At 41.4% G+C, this 6,000-nt stretch overlaps 1 long non-coding RNA gene across 1 annotated transcript; it reads left to right on the top strand.

Moving 5' to 3' along the window:
- Positions 1-392: 392 nt before the first annotated feature.
- Positions 393-5,393, top strand: LOC144285953 (uncharacterized). The gene is made up of 2 exons (XR_013354085.1): positions 393-592; positions 4,964-5,393. It is a non-coding gene; the product is annotated as an uncharacterized LOC144285953 (long non-coding RNA).
- The last annotated feature ends 607 nt before the right edge of the window (positions 5,394-6,000 follow it).

Raw genomic sequence — 6,000 nt, 5'->3', positions numbered from 1 at the left:
TCTCTCTGTGTCTCTCCTGAATAATTAATTAATTAATTAATTAATTAATTAATTAAATCTTTTTAAAAATTAAATAAAAATAAAAAAACCCTATAAACATTTGAGTATTGACTTGTCTAGTGATGATGCTTTCTACGAAGTTGTGCTTCTTTATACATTTTAGTCAAATAGTTTATTTTATGGGATATCTTCAATAGATTGCAAAAATTGCCACAATCCTTCACTTTCCTATATCTGCTCCCCTTCGCAATGCAACTTTACAGCTCATCCCCAAGAAGCGGAGTCTATTTCCTTATTCCTTGAATTCTGGCTGGCCTTGAGACTCCCTTTGATCATGAGAATGCAGTGGAATTGGAATTGTGTCAGTTCTAAGCAGGCCTTAAGAGGCCCTGTGTGACGCTGCCTGTTCTTTTGGAACTCTGCCAACAGCCATGAAAACCAGTCCAGGCTACTCTGCTGGAGAACAGATCACAGGAAGTGGAGATAAACTGTCAGCGGAGGGCAAGACCAGACAGCCCCCAGTCAATCAGAAGCTAAGCAGACCGGAAGAACAATCCAGCTGAGCCAACCCAAATTGCTAAGCTGCAGAAATGTAAGATAAATATATTATTGAGGGCTTTTTAATTTTCCAACATGGGGCTCAAACGCACAACTCTGAGATCAAGAGTCACATGCTCTACCAACTGAGCCAGCCAGGGTCCTGTGATTGTTGTTTTAAGCTACTACCTATTGACATGGTTTATTCTGCAACAAAAGCTAACTGATGTAATAACTTTTTTCTTTTTAAAATTATTTAGCGACCTAAGTCATCTCTACACCCAACATGGGGCTCAAACTCATGACCCAGAGATTGAGACTCTCATGTTCTTCTGACAGAGCCAGCCAGGGGCTCCAACACTGTAACCTTATGTCCTTAGGATTATTACAACCCACTGCTCCCACCTGGCTTTGGATGACCTTTAGCCTACCTTAAGGTTTTCTTTTTTTTTTTTTTTAAGATTTTGTATATTTATTCATGAGAGACACACACAGAGACAGAGAGAGACAGAGACACAGGTAGAGGGAGAAACAGGCTCCATACAGAGAGCCCACTGTGGGACTCTATCCAGGAACTCCAGAATCATGCCCTGAGCTGAAGGCAGATGCTCAACCTCTGAGCCACCCAGGAGTCTCTTTCTCTTTCTTTCTTTCTTTCTTTCTTTCTTTCTTTCTTTCTTTCTTTCTTTCTTTCTTTCTTTCTTTCTTTCTCTTTCTTTCTTTCTTTTTCTTTCTTTCTTTCTTTCTTTCTTTCTTTCTTTCTTTCTTTCTTTCTTTCTTTCTTTCTTCTTCCTTCCTTCCTTCCTCCCTCCCTCCCTCCCTCTCTCTTTCTTCTTTTCTTTCTTTCTTTCTTTCTTTCTTTCTTTCTTTCTTTCTTTCTCTTTCTTTCTTTCTTTCTTTCTTTCTTTCTTTCTTTCTTTCTTTCTTTCTTTCTTTCTTTCTTTCTTTCTTCTTTCTTCTTTTGTCAAAAATGCATACCCAGGGTATCTACTGTGTGTTCAAGTAGAGCTGAGTATTGTAAACACCAATGAGCAATCTTGGTCCGGTGACAGGCACGCACAGGTAATTTCAGTTTAGTGTGATGTTATAACCGCAAGCACACATTGCCAGTGGAGGACATGGGACAGACACCTAACCCAAATTAGAGTGTCAGATAAAACTGGTAATTGAAGGGTAGAGAGAAGGTGAGTCAGCTAGAGGTAGACTATAAACAAATGCCTAGGGGATCCCTGGGTGGCTCAGTGGTTTAGTGCCTGCCTTCAGCCCAGGACATGATCCTGGAGACCCTGGATTGAGTCCCATGTTAGGCTCCCTACATGGAACCTGCTTCTCCCTCTGCCTGTGTCTCTGCCTCGTGTGTGTGTGTGTGTCTCATGAATGAATAAATAAAATCTTAGAAAAAAAAAAAAAAAAAGGAAAGGTCAAGAAATTCAGTGTGGCTAGAGCCCAGAGTACAGGAAGGAGAGCAAGGAGAGCTAAGGCTGGAGAGAAATGCAGGACCTGGAACATATAAGAGCTCTTTATCCCTTTTTCAGAGAGTTTAGATACTGCTGCAGGAGAATATAATCTAATATAATATGATTTATAGAAAGCTCACTAGGACTACAATGTGACAGAGGCACTGGAGGGGCTGAGACTAGAGGCAGGAGACGAATTAGGTGGCTGTTGAGGTCATCTAGATGAGGGAAGTTGGCAGTTTGAACTCAGGTAGCAGTAATGGAGATGAAGTGCACTGATTTTACAGATGCTTAGGAGTTAATATTTGGTGAATGACTGGAAATGTAATGATGAACAAGAGGAAGGAATAAAGGGTAGTCCCAGGTTTTGTGGTTGATCAAATGGTGATAGAATTTTGTTTTTTGTTTTGTTTTTTTTTAATTTTTATTTATTTATGATAGTCACAGAGAGAGAGAGAGAGGCACAGAGACACAGGCAGAGGGAGAAGCAGGCTCCATGCACCGGGAGCCCGACGTGGGACTCGATCCTGAGTCTCCAGGATCACGCCCTGGGCCAAAGGCAGGCGCCAAACCGCTGCGCCACCCAGGGATCCCATGATAGAATTTTGATAGAGAACATGGATGAGGAGCAGATAGGGAAGGAGAAGGGGCACCTGGCTGGCTCAGTCAGTAGAGCATGAAGCTCTTGATCTCAGGATTATAAGTTTGAGCCCCACATTGGGTGTAGAGATTACTTAAAAATAAAGTCTTTAAAAAAGAAAAGGGGAAAAAAAGAAAAGGGAAGAGATGATGAATTCAGTTGGAATATGTTGAGCTTGAGGTGACTTCAGGACATCCAAATGGAGATGTCTAGTAGGCAGTTAGATATATCTAAGACCTTTATCTATTTGCTCATTATCTAACTTGGAAAAAAAAAAAAGGAGGTGGCTAATGGTTGAGAACTTTAGGGAAAAGGAGGCAGCTGATGGTTGAGAAGTTAAGGGTCTAGGAGAATCCTTGAAATGGAAGAGGGGCTTTGGGAAAAGTGAGAGACTGGAAGCCTAGACAGTAGTAATCAGTTAAATGTTTAAGATTCCAGGATGTAAGAGTATAAGATAATAGATTTTTATTATTTTTTAAAGATTTTATTTATTTATTCATGAGAGACACAGAGAGAGGCAGAAACACAGGCAGAGGGAGAAGCAGGTTCTCCTTGAGGAGCCTGATGTGGGACTCGATCCCAGGACCTCAGGATCATGAGCTGAGCTAAAGGCAGATGCTCAACCACTGAGCCACCCAGGCGCCCCAAGATAATGGATTTTAAGTAGTCAAAAAGAAAAAAAAAGAGAGGCCAAGGTAATGGATGGGTCACCCCAGATGATAGCAGGCCTTGGGTGAAGAGACACTGTAAACCGGATGTCAGTCTTTCATAAATGAGAGGGAAGTTGGTTGATGACAGTAAAGTGGGTAGGGAGGATAATAAGATGGCAAGAGCTTCAAAGATGGAGTAAAGTCCAAAATGGGGTACGTGCATTCAGAGAAAACCCAGTACAGCTTGAGGATGCCAGGAACAAAATGAGAGGTGACTGAGGGACTTACCCTTGGGAAAATTAGCAAGATGACAGAATACGAGGTACAGAATGAGCAAGTTGGCTCCAGATGACCAGGTGTGGACTGCTTATGCTTCAGAAGGAAGGCAATATCCTTTGGAGGAAAGAGCAGCTGCCCACAGCAGTGTTTCTCACAAGGGCAGCCAGGGATAGAGCTGCCAGATTTAACAAATAAAAATACAGAATACTCCACTAAATTTTAATTTCAGATATTACATGGAACATACTTATACTACAAAATTTTTGGTTATCCGAGCTGACTCTAGTATTTTACTAATTTCTACAAAGCTTTGGTGTCACACAGTCATAACCTCTGCCAGTTGGTTAGCCTCTTGCCTATCCGATTCAACTCCTTTGTGTTAGAGTAGGTTAACTGCTGCAATGATTTGACCTTAAAACATATAATGGATTTTTTTTATAATTGATTTTTTAAAAGATTTTATTTATTCATGAGACAGAGAGAGAGAGAGAGAGAGGCAGAGACACAGAGGGAGAAGCAGGCTTCAATGCAGGGAGCCTGACGTGGGACTCGACCTCGGGACTCCAGGATCACACCCTGGGCTGAAGGCAGAGCTAAACTGCTGAACCATTGAGCCACTGGGGCTGCCCACAAATAATGGGTTTTTTAAAAAGAGTATTAATATTTATTTTTAAAAATTTTTAAGATTTTATTTTTAAATAATCCCTAGTCTCAACATGGGGCTCAAACTCACAGCCCTGAGATCAAGAGTCGCATGCTCTATTGACTGAACCAGTCAAGCACTTCTAAAGACTTTTTAAAGGTAATCTCTCCATTCAATCTGGGGCTCAAATTTACAACTTTGAGATCAAGAGTCACATGCTCCACCAACTGAGCTAGCCGGGTACCCCTCTATAATGGTAACAGAAGTTTATTTCTTGCTACCGAGCTGGTAAGTAAGCTGGTGGGGCCCTTCTTCATGCAGTCATTTAGGTAGGGGTCAGATGATGAAGTCTCCACCCTGGTGTCACCTCCATTCCAGCCTGATGGAAACAGAACACATGGGGGGAGAAACTGTGGGAGGTTTCTATAAGCCAGGCCTGAAAGGGATGCAAGCTCTCCTGCACACAGTCCATTGGCTGAACTCAATCACATGGTCATACATAAGGGCAAGGGAGCCTAGTTAATGTCATCAGGCACTGTGCACAGAAGAGAACGTGGATTTGAATGAGTAATCTCTGCCATATCCCTTATGAGGGCTATCTCTGAATCCCCTCAGGTGTCACAAGTTTTTTAGGTCAATAGCCTTTGTTTTAGAACAGGCCCCTTTCCCCCTCCCACAAACACACAATGTCCTGATTGCTACTGAAAATGTGATTAAAGACAGAATTAAAGATTTCACATTTTTTCTTTTTTTTCAGGTATGCCAGTACATATGATAGCCCAAAGTGGTACCTATCAAATAGATCTGACTAAAAGGAATACGAAGTCTGTTCTGTTGTCCCAATTCTAGCTGCAACCCCGCCAAACTGATGCTTTATCTTTCCATTACGATGAAATTTACCACAAATCATTCCAAACAACGTTTTCCCCTAGTTCTTGCTTATGTAAATGTCGGTTGTCATGACAACAAGAAGACTGTCCTTGATCATATGGCAGAGCTTGCTAAGAGACAAGAAGCAACTAGCTGGTTCAAACATAAACCTAATCCCACAGGCATGCCTAACATGGGAAATGAGAAAGTGGGGCAATTTTTTATTCAAAAGAAAAAGTGAAAGTAGAGGAAGAACTTGATTCTACTGGGAGAAAAGATGTGGCCAAAGAATTTAAATAAACCACTTCCTCTTGTTACATTCTTTTTTTGGGATGGGATCTGGCTTTCTCCTTGTTTCTTGTTATATCACAAGGCTCCTAAAAGGAAAAATTTGAGCCCCAGACTCAGGCCAATTTTCTCTTAACTTCCAAACCACTTTGTTTTGTTTGTTTGTTGTTGTTTTTTAAAGATTTTATTTATTCATGAGAGACACACAGAGAGAGGCAGAGACACAGGCAGAGGAGAAGCAGGCTCCGTGCAAGGAGCCCGATGTGGGACTCGAACCTGGGAATTCGGGATCATGCCCTGAGCCAAAGGCAGGCTCTCAACCACTGAGCCACTCAGGTGTCCCACTTCCAACCCACTTTGACACTACAATGGGGTCATGCCCTTTACTATAATTTACAGAAAGAATTTACAAGGACCTTGTCCCTGTTAGCTGAATTCTTGACTTGCCACCTTCGAGATTTATGTTATTGAGACAAGATAAGACGTGATTACTTTGAATAGTGTTTAGGATAGATTAAACTACTTCCATTACAATTGGCATTTTAGAACAAAATAATTTGGATATAATCTTGACAATGGGACTCAGTCTTTTTGAAAATATTGCTAAAAGGGATGCCTGAGTGGCTCAGTGGTTGA

Source organism: Canis aureus, chromosome 16, assembly GCF_053574225.1.
Source record: "Canis aureus isolate CA01 chromosome 16, VMU_Caureus_v.1.0, whole genome shotgun sequence".
Classification (NCBI taxonomy): Eukaryota; Metazoa; Chordata; class Mammalia; order Carnivora; family Canidae; genus Canis; species Canis aureus.
This window is presented reverse-complemented; position numbering and strand designations above follow the sequence as displayed.